The sequence below is a fragment of the Fundulus heteroclitus genome, chromosome 11 (assembly GCF_011125445.2).
Source record: "Fundulus heteroclitus isolate FHET01 chromosome 11, MU-UCD_Fhet_4.1, whole genome shotgun sequence".
NCBI classification, from domain to species: domain Eukaryota; kingdom Metazoa; phylum Chordata; class Actinopteri; order Cyprinodontiformes; family Fundulidae; genus Fundulus; species Fundulus heteroclitus.
In genome coordinates this window covers 5,440,728-5,453,778 of record NC_046371.1, presented here as the reverse complement: position 1 = coordinate 5,453,778, position 13,051 = coordinate 5,440,728, and the positions used below count along the sequence as shown (strand labels likewise).

Here is a 13,051-nt window from a genome sequence, read left to right as displayed (position 1 = left end):
TCAAATGAAAACCGGGGACATCTCCAACTACATGAAAAAGTTTTTCTTCACTCTCACTTAGCAACTCTCACTTTTTCATTCATGAAACACTGAAATTGGGAGCATTTCCTAAAATAAAGAGCTTCAAGCTCTGCCAGTGCAGAAATGTATCATCCTAGTTTGAGATAATCTTTAGTTTAATGGATTCCGTGCGTATCACACGTCGTCTCGTTGCTGATGGTTCTTAACGAGGATGAAACGTAGCTCTGCTTGCTGATATTCTGCTATAAGCTTGGTAAAGTTACGCAGCGCTTTGGAAACATGTCGACCCTTTTTTTTATGCAAAAGGAAATACTTGCAAAGAGTTTTTGTTCTTCCAGTGGAAAATTAGAACTACTACCTGTTGTGCTTAGAACGAAGGACCAGAAGCACTGCGAAAACAGAACTAGACATAAGTAAAATATTCTTTAAAATGAGTGTATTTGTCCTTGATTTGAGCAGGTAAATTAGATGATTTGCCAATGGAATAGGATTTTTGCACTTAGAATAGGAACAATTCATCTCCATTATCTTATTTCAAGTGCAGGATGTCTAATTATCTTATTTTAGGGGTCAAAATACTTATTCCATTGGCAGATAATATTATTTACCTGCTCAAATGAAGGATACATACACTAACTTTAAGAACATTTTACTTATTTTTAGATCCGTTTTTGCAGTGTGACTGCCTAAAATAAATGGGACTCGGTCTGACAATCGATTTAAAGCGATTTTTTGTAAAGATTATTTGATCTCCTCTTTTTTTGTCTCCGCCTAATGTTGACTCTCTCCTCAGTATTCAGGATTTAATCGATGTAGAGCGCGCGCCGTTACATTGTCAGCACACTGCTTATGCTTATCTCCTGTAAATCGAATGTGGCGGTTACAGTCGGCACGTAAACGAGGCCGGCGACGCATCGCTGCCATGGAGCCGCTCCAGTTGTTTCCGTACCTGACTGACGCTATCGCCAGCTCTGGTGCCGCCATCTCTCTGGTTAGCTTTAAGCACATTGCCCGCTGATTGCACTAATCCAGTCAGATAGATCAGGTGTGCCAGCTGTCACGCCGAGACTCTTGGCGCCGTCGCCGGAGAAAGAAGCGAGTTGTGTAACAGCCGGTGAGCAGCCATGCAAAGCGGATGTCTCCTGTTAAATAATCCATTAAGACTATTTTCTGAGGCTCACCGTCCTCTTTAGATGCGACGGGGGCTTTCTCCTCCGTTTTGCCTTTTTATTTACATTCGCTTTGACTTTTTTTTTCCCCCCTCTCCTGCAGAAGAAAAACAAAAAGGTCACATGGAATTAGAAACGGCAGATCTGGAGCTTCCTAGTCCTCTGAAGGAGGTCACCCACCGCCGTGCGCTTCATGCTTCTGTCCTTAAACGAGGAGCTGATTTCCGTGCTTTGATCGCCGTATACCTCTGCTTAACTGCATTGCGCTCATGGTTGGGATTTTGTAGCTGTTCAAAGTATGCGCTCAGACTACAGAATGAATAAAACCTTGTTTTGCAGGTATTGTGTCGCAGCGTTTGGGTTCTGACTATTGGCCAGAGAGGCTCTTAGCGAGCTATCCCTTTCACTTTTAAGATGAAGCATTCCCTGTAGTGAATTTAGAAGTCACCATCTTTAGCTATACTTTATGTACTAAATTATTATTTACAAGCTTTTTGTCACAAATATAACACATCTTTTTTTTTCTCCCCCTGAAATTTGATTTACTTGTTATAAGAGCGACTTTTAGAATGGACATAAAGTTTTATTTAGCCTTAAGGGAAGCCGGCTGCGCAGACCAAGTCTCCCAGTGTATAACAATGCCTCTTATCTCTGCCACCCAGATGGAAACAGCACTCAGGTTTGATAGCATCCTGAGAGTTGCCACAGGCGCTACGACTGTATGCGTTTTATTCTCCTCAATCTCCACTCCAAATATGTCTTGTTCAGATTCCTCTTCCCTGCCACAGAGCCGTAGCTCTCATTAACTCAGGATGACATAATTCTTCTTCTTGATCAGACGGTTTGGCAGATACACTGTTGGACGTAGAGTCTGTTTCTTAAGAGGGGGGTAGAGAGATTCCTGAATGAGGGCAAAAAAATGAATAAAAAGGACTAACAAACCAAAAATTGGAGCGTGGAGTGTGTTTGCCTGCAGGCGCAGTGTGACTCTGAGTACCTTCTGCTCTCTGCGCAACACTTCCTGCATCAGCAGAACGGGGGAAACTCCAAGGACGACGAGTAGCAGCCAGGACCGTCCCGGTTTGCACAGCAGCAAACTGTATCGGATTAAATTCTCATTGGCACTGACTAAAACGTCGGAGCGAGTGAAAGAAAGTGGTGTGATTTGGACACAAAGTAATGTACACATGCAGAACGGGAGCAGGTATCCAAATGTTCCAGCATGTGTAGAGTTTATAGTGGAGGACACACGTGTTGGTGTGACGAGTTGAGCAATGTGCTCTCAGGCAGTTGCCAAATCATCCGACAGCCGGCCAAAACGGTAAGAAAAGGTTATCAGGCACAGAGGCTGGAGATGTTGAAGAAACATTTGGAGTTGGAAAGAGGAATTGGACACTTTAAAACTCCAAGGACACTTTTACACCATTTTTAAACCAAAAGCATTCCTGGTTTGAAAGTGTTTTTTCATGAGCTATTTTGGTTAGATTATACCGTTAGCCACCATGTGGTAGGTACTCTTTGGCAACAGGGTGCAATAAGTCTCGACATGCATGTGCCAAAAAGTACCTACCACATGGTGGCTAACGTGGACCTCCTGGTTCCAACGCTGGGCCACTTCCCAACACCCAACCTACGTCGCTCTTCCACTGACAATTCCAGCTCTGTATGCTTCTTTTCCTCTGTCTGTTGCATCTCTAAGGACCCGCTGACGGCCGTAGCGGTGGCTTTAAGCCCCGCCCCCAGCCATCAGTGTGCGCTCTGCTGCCATTAAGCCTTACTGTGTGACATTAAGGCTTAAAAGTAAATAAATCATTAAAAGTGAAAACATAAACAAATTAAGTACAACTACTGTTTGCAAGAATGTCCAGAATATTTTGTTAAGGCTGAAATAATGCACTGGGATAAAATTTAAGGTGTTAGGACATTTTTACCTCAGCCATGGCGAGAACAACAATAAGGACTTTAAAGTGCAAAACCTCAGACTTTTGACCACAGTGAAACTATTATATAGGTCGGATATTGGATATTGGCTTGTAAAATTATAATTGTGGTTTGACCCACTCTCTTCATTCTTAAGTTTTCCTAAGCGAAAGACTTCCCGTTTCTCCTCGTCCCTTAGCCAATCAGTGGACAGCAGTCTACTTGCGTCACATTTCGGCTCTACTCGGCTCCTGTCGTACAATCTCCTGAGTAGATACGAAAGAAACATTAATGGAAACGCCGGCAAAGCGGGCGGAGCCGTGAAGAGCCAGGCCAGCACCAGAATGTGACCCCTATGAAACTCTGACAATTGATGGTAATGCTGTCCGACCCATCCTCACTGACTAATCATTTGTATTTAGTGTTTATTTATGTATAAAGGGAAAATGCATATTAATGTACACAATGTAAATAAGCGAGATTATAGCCAGTGCTAATTTCCATCTCTAGCCGCTTCAGCTGCTTCAGCAACTGCCTGATAACTCAATGATCAACTTGTGGTGCAGATTATTTCCTCTGGTACCTTTACAGCCAGTGCTCTAAGTAAGATCCAAACCAGACTTGTACTGCGGGCGCTTTTTGTGTTTGTTTTGGCTTTTTTTTTGTTCTAATTTCCCATGATTACACTTACAACATTTAGGCATGCTTTAGGTTTTTACTCGCTTCTTCTGCAACCAGTTTCGTTGTTCTTCTTCTGCTGCTTTGCCTGTTTCAAGACATCCTTGTGCAATAAGATTAACCAGTAAAGTAATTTTTAATGCTGTCTGATGTCTGTGGGTTATTTTCTGTACTCCCTGACCAAATTACATCCAAATCGCAACATTTTCTTTGGGTCCTTAACTATTTTTTGCATTATAATATAATATAAATGATGAGATATCCTGACTGGTAGCTTTTTACAATTAGACTATTTTTGATTCTTTATCTATCTCCGATCTTTGCCTTTAGGTAACAGGTTCAAATGAAATGGGAAGAAAACACTTAGAACCTATTCCAGCCATTAAATTTACTAATTTTGTGGTAGGTTTGAGTTTGAGAATAATCAGCACTGAAATTACTAAAATACTCCTGGGGTGTTTTAGATGTGCGCAGTTATTTGACCTCATCTTATTGTTTTATTTCAAGTTTTCCCTTGAAAAATACCTGTTTTTTTTTACCCATTTAGCATTAGTTATTGGTGGAAAGAGATGTTAAGTTGTGTAGCTTGGTCCATTTTTCTTTTTTTAAATCACAAACGCCTGGCATGTGAACCCGTCCCCCGCCTGCTTGGCCGTGTGTACGTGGAGCCGGCCTACTCAAAAAGGTTATCCAGAGCGGGCTTCGTGTTGTGCGTCCACCGTGCTCCAAATCTTTCAGGTTGTCCGGGATCTTCAGCTGGCAAAGCATGTCCTTTAATCCGCTGTCCTTAATGCCCCCCCCCCCCCCCCCCCCCCAAACCCTCGGGGGACTCGGGCAGAGACGAGTGAGAATGAGTGAGCGGTGAGCTTCAGAGGAGAGACTGATGTAAATGTGAAGAAATAGGCTCCATGGATGAGACGACAGAAAAGTAAAATAACTGGGGCGATAAAAAGTCTAGGTTTGAGCAACGGATTGTGAGAGGAAGGGTGGGTGGGGGTGTGGGGGGGTGGGGTGTGGGGGGGTGACCAGGCGAGTTTTTCTACCCCCGTGGGAAATCAGCAACTCACGCCTGGTGAGTAAACCAGAGGGCTGCTCTATCGTGTCAAAACAAGATCACTAAACCTTTTTGATGGTGGGTTAGATGAAGATGTGATGTCCCACTCGGTTGGGGTGCGACGTCTCATGGCTGGCTTTTTTTTTTTGTTTTGTTTTTTTTTGTTGCAGTCTCTGCAGGCCTGTGTGTGTGCGGGCGGCGGCTCTGCTGGTCTGTGTTACTGAAGCGGAAACGCTGCCCTCACACCTCCAGACATCCTCCTCCACCTGTAGCTGCTTAATAATCACACCAAACCAAACTGAAAGGAAGGATGTGTAGTCGAGTTGCTGACCAAAACTCTGCAGCGAACTTTCGTTATCTTGCGAAAGGTGTTTCACATTCCGGTACGTTGTTGAAAATAATGAACAGATGTTTTTTTTTTGTTTTTGTTTTTTTTTTTTTGCCAACTGCAAAACAAAAAGCTCCACATTCTCATTCCTTATGCGCTGAGTTTGTGGTAAAATATCCGTCCCATCTGTTTTTCTGAGCATAATTTTAATTGAACACCTGTTTTTTATTTGTTACATACCCCACTGTGCTACACAAGACAATGCAATGTTCCTCAATGTTTTTTTCCTGATGAAAGACGAAGCAGAACGTGACGGTTGGCTCATACTTTCACCAATATTTCCTCTAATCATCGGGCAGACTAATGGATGTTAGACCTATAATCAGCAATCCTACGAATATGTATTTAACTTAGACGGAGACAGTCTGTTCCGCTGTATCTGCGTTAAAGTTTGTTCATCCACTGTCTCGTTTTTATCCGACGTTGGACCGCAGGGGTAAAAAGGTAGGAACATTCTGGGTTTTTCTTCCTGATTGGATCGTCCTGGACCCTGAGGGGCTGGGAAAGTTTTTATGGGTTACCAAGTCTGTGTGTAACATAAGCAAAAAGCTCAAAGCTTGTTCCCGGTAAATGGCGGCTCCCGTCTGGGCTGCCGTGTGTCTCGTTTAGTTGTGAAGAGGAGGATGTCTGTAATGCTCAGTACTAAAGTGGGGCCCAAAGCCTGTCAAGGAAATAATCCCCACACCATGACATCCCCATTGACACAAAGGAGGAAGGATCCATAGTTTCATGTTAGTTAAAATCCTGACCTCAACATCTGAATGTTGTGAATCAAGACTCATGAGACTTGGTAACATTGTTCTCTTTGTTTCCCGTTTTTAGCTGACAGCAGTGGCATCCTGGGAGGTCTTCTGCTGCTGTAGCCCATCTCCTTCGAGGTTTGACGCGCCTTAAGAAGTGATTTTCAGCTTTCCTGGTCATCATTTCGAACAAGTATAGCTTCCATATTTTTCGGACCATAAGGCGCACAATGAAATGACGTGTCTTTGTCCACATATAAGGTGCACCGGAGTATACACTGCAAAAAGAGAACTAAAAATAAGTACAATTTTCTTGAAATGAATGTATTTGTCCTTGATTTGAGCAGGTAAATAAAATTATTTGCCAATGGAATGAGTATTTTTACCCCTAAAATAAGATAATTAGAAATACTGCACTTGAAATAAGGTGATGGAGATGAATTGTTCCTGTTTTAAGTGCAAAAATCTTATTCCATTGGCAAATAGTCCTATTTATCTACTCAAATCAAGGAAAAATACTTTTTTTTAGGTATATTTTTGCAGTGTAAGGCGCACTAAATATTCTTCCCAAGTGTGTAATATCACTCCTTCACGTCCACAGCTCTCTATCTGTCTCTGTCAGGAGGACAGAGTAGCTGGACTACTCTGCCCTGTTTTTAACATAAGGACAAAATAAACTTTTATATTGAATTAACTTACTAGGTTTATTTTGGCTACTGCGTACTCCGGCTGCCAAAAGCCTTTCACATACTCAGGAGTACTTTGCCCATACTCTCAGCTTGGTGGACCCCTTATTGACTCTCCGCGGACGTTTTACCCTTCGTAGTCGAGTGTACTGTTGCCTACATTTCTTGTGGCAAATTCCTACAATTCCCTCTATTTCTGCCAGTGGGACGAAGCGGCGGACCGGACGGTAAAATGTGTGATTAGCTAGCTGAGCACCTAGAGCCGTTTCTTTTCCAGCAGGCTCCCACCTGTCAGTGAGAACAGAGAGGGACTGAGCTGCTGCGTCCTGGAGAACGCCTGATTGGAGCAGCTCAGTGCATCAAGCTCGGTGTTAAATATGAAACAGTTTGATGTAAAGACTGCTTGTTGCTGAGAAGTTTATAGTGTGACACGTAGCTGAATGCGTCGAGTACGCCTTGAGACATCTGTGGAGTGAACTACGGCCAACTATGTGGGGGGCTTTACATGAATGTTCTTCTAGTTTAGACATTACAGTCAGGCAGTCTTGTAGACAGCTCAGGGGTCCTCAGGTAGTGACACAGTGTACCGTAATGCTCCGAATATCCATTGAGAGGAGCGGCTTCGTTGCTAACCAAAGTTGTACCTACACAGTTTAACAGATTTTTGAGCGTATTGTACCACGTTAAATTGGTCGGTGATGATAGATGAGGTGCACCATCAATATTTGAGAATATTTAAGGATTTTAAGTGTGCCTTATTGTCCGCAAAATATGACATTCTCCTCTTACCTCTGACAACAACAACGCATCTTTGTGCACACAAACCAGAAAGGTTTTGCATTTTCAGACCTTTCTCTTTAACTCCAAGAATTGGCGGAGCGTAGAAAATCTGAGTAGATCAGCGGTTTCTGAAAAGCTTGATCCCTTCAGTCCCTCTTTTCCTCCATCCCGATGCTCAGGCTGAATTTCAGCAAGCTGTCTTCAGCACGTCTAGATGCCTTAAGTTTATGGGGAAGCTGGATTAATTCGGCTGACTTGTGTGCAGTGTACCTAATAAAGCGTCTGGTGAGTGGATGTAAAACAAAGATTCATCAAAAACCAGTCAGTGTGTTCTGGGTATTCTGAAACTTCCTGCATTTTAATTGAATGCTTTTGAAGTAAAACACTTGAACTTCACTTCTTTGCAGCGTTGCAGGAACTCGGTTTGCCTTTTAATGACCTTGCTGTGCACTCTTCCCTGTGGAGTGTTTAACAATATCCATTTTTCTAAATTCTCCACAAAGCACACTCCTTTGCCTCGTCTGCCAAATTACAAAAAGAGTGTTTCTTCTGTCCCATAATTACACACACACCTCTGCGTTGATGCTGCACAGAAACACAGATTTTATGCATTGGCCCCCATCACCGCCTAATGCTCTAAGCAGAAAAGACGACCATTTTATCTCACTAAATTCAGCACATTGTGGAGGTAGCACATTGTATAATCATGTCGTTATCCATAATTCGGGCATTTTTGGTCCCAGTGAGGTTTCCTGGAAGGCATATTTGAAGATATCATTTGTATTAGCGCTCACAAAAACCGATCTTTTCACCACTACAAGTTAGAGGAAAGCATAAGCTCCCGTCCAGAGGCGTTTTTTTTTTTAGCTTCGCTGCATTGATTACAAACATACAAGCTGCCCCCAAGAAACACAAGGTCACAGCATCAATGCACTTTTAATCCACAAAGCTGAGGCTAAAGGCTAGGAGGACGATTTACCGAAGTGTGAATTAGAGTCCTGGAGTGGAGCTGGGAGGACATGAGGGTGAAGAGCAGGTGAGGAAAAACAGCGACTCGGCTTAACGGGGATTTCATCACGACGGCCGTCAGGAGAATTCCTGACTGCCGGATAAATAAGCTCTTTTATGGTGATTACAATGACAAGAAACCGAGGAGGAAAAACTCTCTGGAGTGCCTAAAGATAGCAGAGAAACATCTTTTGTTAAACAATTGTTTCCAGTTTTCATAAACAAAACCTGAAAAGCTTCGCCAAAGTAGGAAATTTGATTTGCTTTCTAGGTCTGAACAAGCATGGCAGAAATGGAAACAAAGGATGGGAAAATATTTGGATTTATAGCCTTGATCTGCATAATGCTGGTTAAATTAATCTGTCCTTCTGTTTGTACATCCATCCATCTGTCCGTTCGTTCGTTTGTCAATCATCCATGCATCCATCCATCCATCCATTTCCCCCATCCATCCATGTGTGCATCTGTCCATCCATTCGTTTCTCCATTAATCCATCTACCCAAACATCTGTCCGTCCGTCCGTCCATCTGTCTGTCCATCATTTCACAATTCAAGCCTAACCTTTTTTTATTTACACTTTGATTATAAATTATCAAAAACTGGATTGGGAACTTGGGAAATCTTAGCCTGGAGGACTATGAGCATAAAAACTGTGCCAGTCCTGTATTTCTTTAAAGTCTGCATGAGCTGCATCATAAAAAACCGAAGAATTCCTCTAAGATTAAATTATTTCTTTGTAGTCTAATTATGCTAACAAGTTACAGTCTTCTGATGGTTTGTGGATATTCCGTTTAATGCTGACACAGAGTCATCCAGCCTTTTTGTTATAGTCTGGAACACCCTGAGGTGAAGGGCCATTCATTCACAGTGGAGCCCAGCAGAGAAATACAGTTTCTCTGCTGGGCCACGTTGGTGGAAGCAGTTTGCACTTTTGTTGAGCGTTGTCCAAGAACAATGACGTTTCAGCCATGCGTGACGAAGCCAAGCCCTCTCCAAACGGTAAAGTAGGACAACATCTGGTGTACAAGGCCAGCAAACAGGGACGCCGGGTCGTGACAAGTTTCCTCCACCCCCCACAAAAACAGTAGATCCTAAGAAAAGCCTTTTCTACAACCGAGTGCCTCTCTGCCAGTAGAACTGAGTGTGTGTTTAAGTAATGCACAAACTCTCTGGGTCCATGGCCAGAGGGGAGGTCTGGGCTAGGCCGAATGAATTTCTTCTAAAAATTGTTCTAATGTGACATCCTTGTTGTGCTGGACTCTGGAAATTGGTGTTTTTCCCGTGCAGGACTGTACTGCTGGGAAGAACCGAGTTATCCCACCACAACGGGGACAATTTACCCAAACCCGGCGCCAAAATAGCTCTGACAGTGAGACAAATCCTGTAAAAATTAAACGGGTCAGGCGTTTGTGCTGACCGCTGACGTTGGTTGGTTTTTCCTTTGAGTACCGTCTCATGTGCACAGGCGAAGCTGTGGGAGAGTCTATCAATCTAATAAGCCGACTGATTGCTATACAAGAGGGGCAGATATGCTTGAAATAATAGTCCTCTTGTGTTAGCAGTGGAGACTTCAATAGTAAACTGGGAAACCATTATCAGTTTGAATTAAAATCGCCTCTTTGCAATAGATTGTTGCAAGGAAGACCAAGAAATTCAAGGTTACACATTTAGCGACTTTGAAGCAGAATTCTGGACATTTTAAAAAGTGTTCAGACAAAAACCAGGAAACTGGTCACAGAATCCTGTTGCAAAAACTGTTTTTCTCCGTGATTAAATTGCCAATAAATTACTTGTCTGCAAAAATTAACTCAAGACTGCAACAGGAACTCATCCAGGAGGTCTAAGAAAACCCCGGAGATGTAAAGGTCTGCAGGCGTCAGTTAAATTCAGTCAATGTGTCAACAATAGGAAACAGAGACTGGGCAAAAGTGGTATCCATGGGAAGGCTCTGAGGCCAGAACCACTGCTGACCCAAAATAACACGAAGGCCCGATTCACATTACCCAAAAACATCTTCACGTTCCTCCTCTGACCGGCGCACCATTGGTCAGACACGGTGGTGGTAGTGTGATGGTCTGTGCTGCTTCAGTCTACCTGTAATTTAACCATGAATTCTGCTCATTACCAGAAAATCCTCAAGGATAATTATCATTTTTTAACAATTGTCACAATCATTTGATGACAGCTGTTGATGCCAAGGATGTCAACCTGTTGTTCTGTTTAAGGCAAATTATTTTTTTTCATTTGCATATGTCCCTGAACAAAAAAAAACATAACTAACATAACATATATGTCAGGATCACTGAGCTATATAATACACTGGAGTGCTGATTTTGCTGAAAAACTGAAGTCACTGGCCGCCATCTTGCTACTCCCTACTCTCACAGAACCCCATAGGATTTGGTTGCAACAACAAGCAGTTTTCTGGCTCTGTGAATATTTCATAGTTAATTCTACAGTCAGTGGATGTATTAACACTATCAACTACTAGGAAATTAGGTGGTGTAATATTTTACATGTTGTTCATATTAAATATATATATGTATATATAAGTATGTGTATATGTATATATGTGTGTGTGTGTATATATATATATATATATATATATATATATATATATATATATATATATATATATATATATATTTACATATTATATACATATATTTACATATTATATACATATATTTACATATTATATACATATATTTACATATTATATATATATATATATTTACATATTATATATATATATATATATATATATATATGTATATATATATATGTAAATATATGTATATGCATATATGTAAATATATGTTTTTGTATATTGTTATTTATATATTTATAAATGTTATATATATTTAAACGAATGAAATGCAAAATATTTCAGCACATGACTTTCTCAGTACTTGATAGTTTTAGAATATAACATAAAAGTATATGGCATTTCACATTTTAAAAGTCTTAAGCCCCCCTGAACATGAGAAAATCCTCGTTATTCGATGCTGTAGCGCACATATTCCCTAGTTACTGGAGGAAAATAGGGAATACCAATATGGCGGCTGGTGGCTTCAAAGTGACTTGTTCTAACAGCGGGTGATTAGCACTCCAGTGTATAATATAGCTCAGTGGTCAGGATGGACAACACAAGACTGATGCAACATCCTTCGTTTTCCGATGATTGCTCCTGATTTTTTTTATTTATTTTTAAATCAAAAGAAATCTGAGTTCTGTGTGGTGCTGACAGCGGAGCATCCTGATGGAATCCATATGTGGGTTTGCTTCTCATCTAATGGGCTCAGTTGGTTTTCGTGTCCAAGAACACTTCCAGTAATAAAAAGTGGGAAAACATCCTTACAGAGCAACTTCTTCCAACAACCCAGGAACAGTCGGAGGATCTGTGTGTTTTGAAGCATGAAGTCACGAGGATGAATTGATGAAGTGGTTCAGAAATCTGAGGGAAAACATTATGGACCTGAGGTCAGAAACTTACTGAAATCCTGCAGTTGGCTGAGAAAATGTGGTCAGATTTTTTTTTTAAAGCAGGTGGAGATGGCCAAGAAACTGTGATCATCTCTAAGACCCAATGAGACAGGAAATGGGTCACCATCAGTCAGCGATTTGGTCCAGACATTAATTTTATCTAATATTTTTTATTTTTTACAATGAAATTCTAAAAATCATTCAAAAACGGATGAAACAAATAAAAGTTAGAAATCTGGGATAAAACGCCGCGATGCCTTCCTGAATAAAAAGTCTTAAGTTTGTATTTAAAGACGCGTCCAGAGGGAGCTGGTTCCAGAGTCTGAGTACCGCCACTGGGGAGGCCCGGTCAGCCCAGTGATTATATTTAGTTCTCCAGCATGACAGAGAGAATCACAGAGGCAAATAAAAAAGCCACTTTTCCTTAACATATCAGAAAATATCCCAAAAAATGTTAAAAGCACAAGACCGGGCATATGTGTTTTTAATTGGGGGTATGGCGTAACTTTTAGATTTCTGCAGACTTGCTGGGATCACTGGCATCCTTTCGGTGTTCTGGATGCTGGGAAACCAAAAACTATACAAAACCTATAACCTCTCGCATCGGGGGCTACTGCTGGAGCCGACCGACAGACTATAAATTTCACTGAGCAGCGAGTCTATTTATTATCACATCACCAGATTCCCCATTTCCCTCTCAGTTAGCTGTAGGCACAGGTCCATCTTCACACTACTGGGGAATCATGAGTATGATAAATCTGACGGTTCTTTAGCTGCGTTGCGCGTTACGGCCCGCAGGACGAGCAATGAATCGCTGATTAGACCGGGACGCTGTTTGTCTGAGCGTGTGCGTGTTCACTTTTACAAGGGCATTAGGCATGTTTGTGTCTGTACAGGGACTCATTTGTTCCAATCCCGGCACGGAAACTGAATATACTTGTTTTTCTGCTCGCTTCTGTTTCCCAAGAAAACAAAACAGCCACCGCAGAAAGTAATCTGCATCCAATTTTCTATTGGAGCATGAAGCAGAGATCCCATGCGGTCCGCTTTTAATGGCGCTGACGGATCTGCTGTCCGAGCCCACCGCAGTGGGGGGAATCTACTTAGAAAGTTTGCCCGG

At 41.8% G+C, this 13,051-nt stretch overlaps 1 protein-coding gene across 1 annotated transcript in view; it reads left to right on the top strand.

Moving 5' to 3' along the window:
• tmem132e (transmembrane protein 132E) overlaps positions 1-13,051 on the top strand; it is a 622,280-nt gene that overhangs the window by 269,831 nt on the left and 339,398 nt on the right. The gene's annotated exons all lie outside the window — the stretch shown is intronic.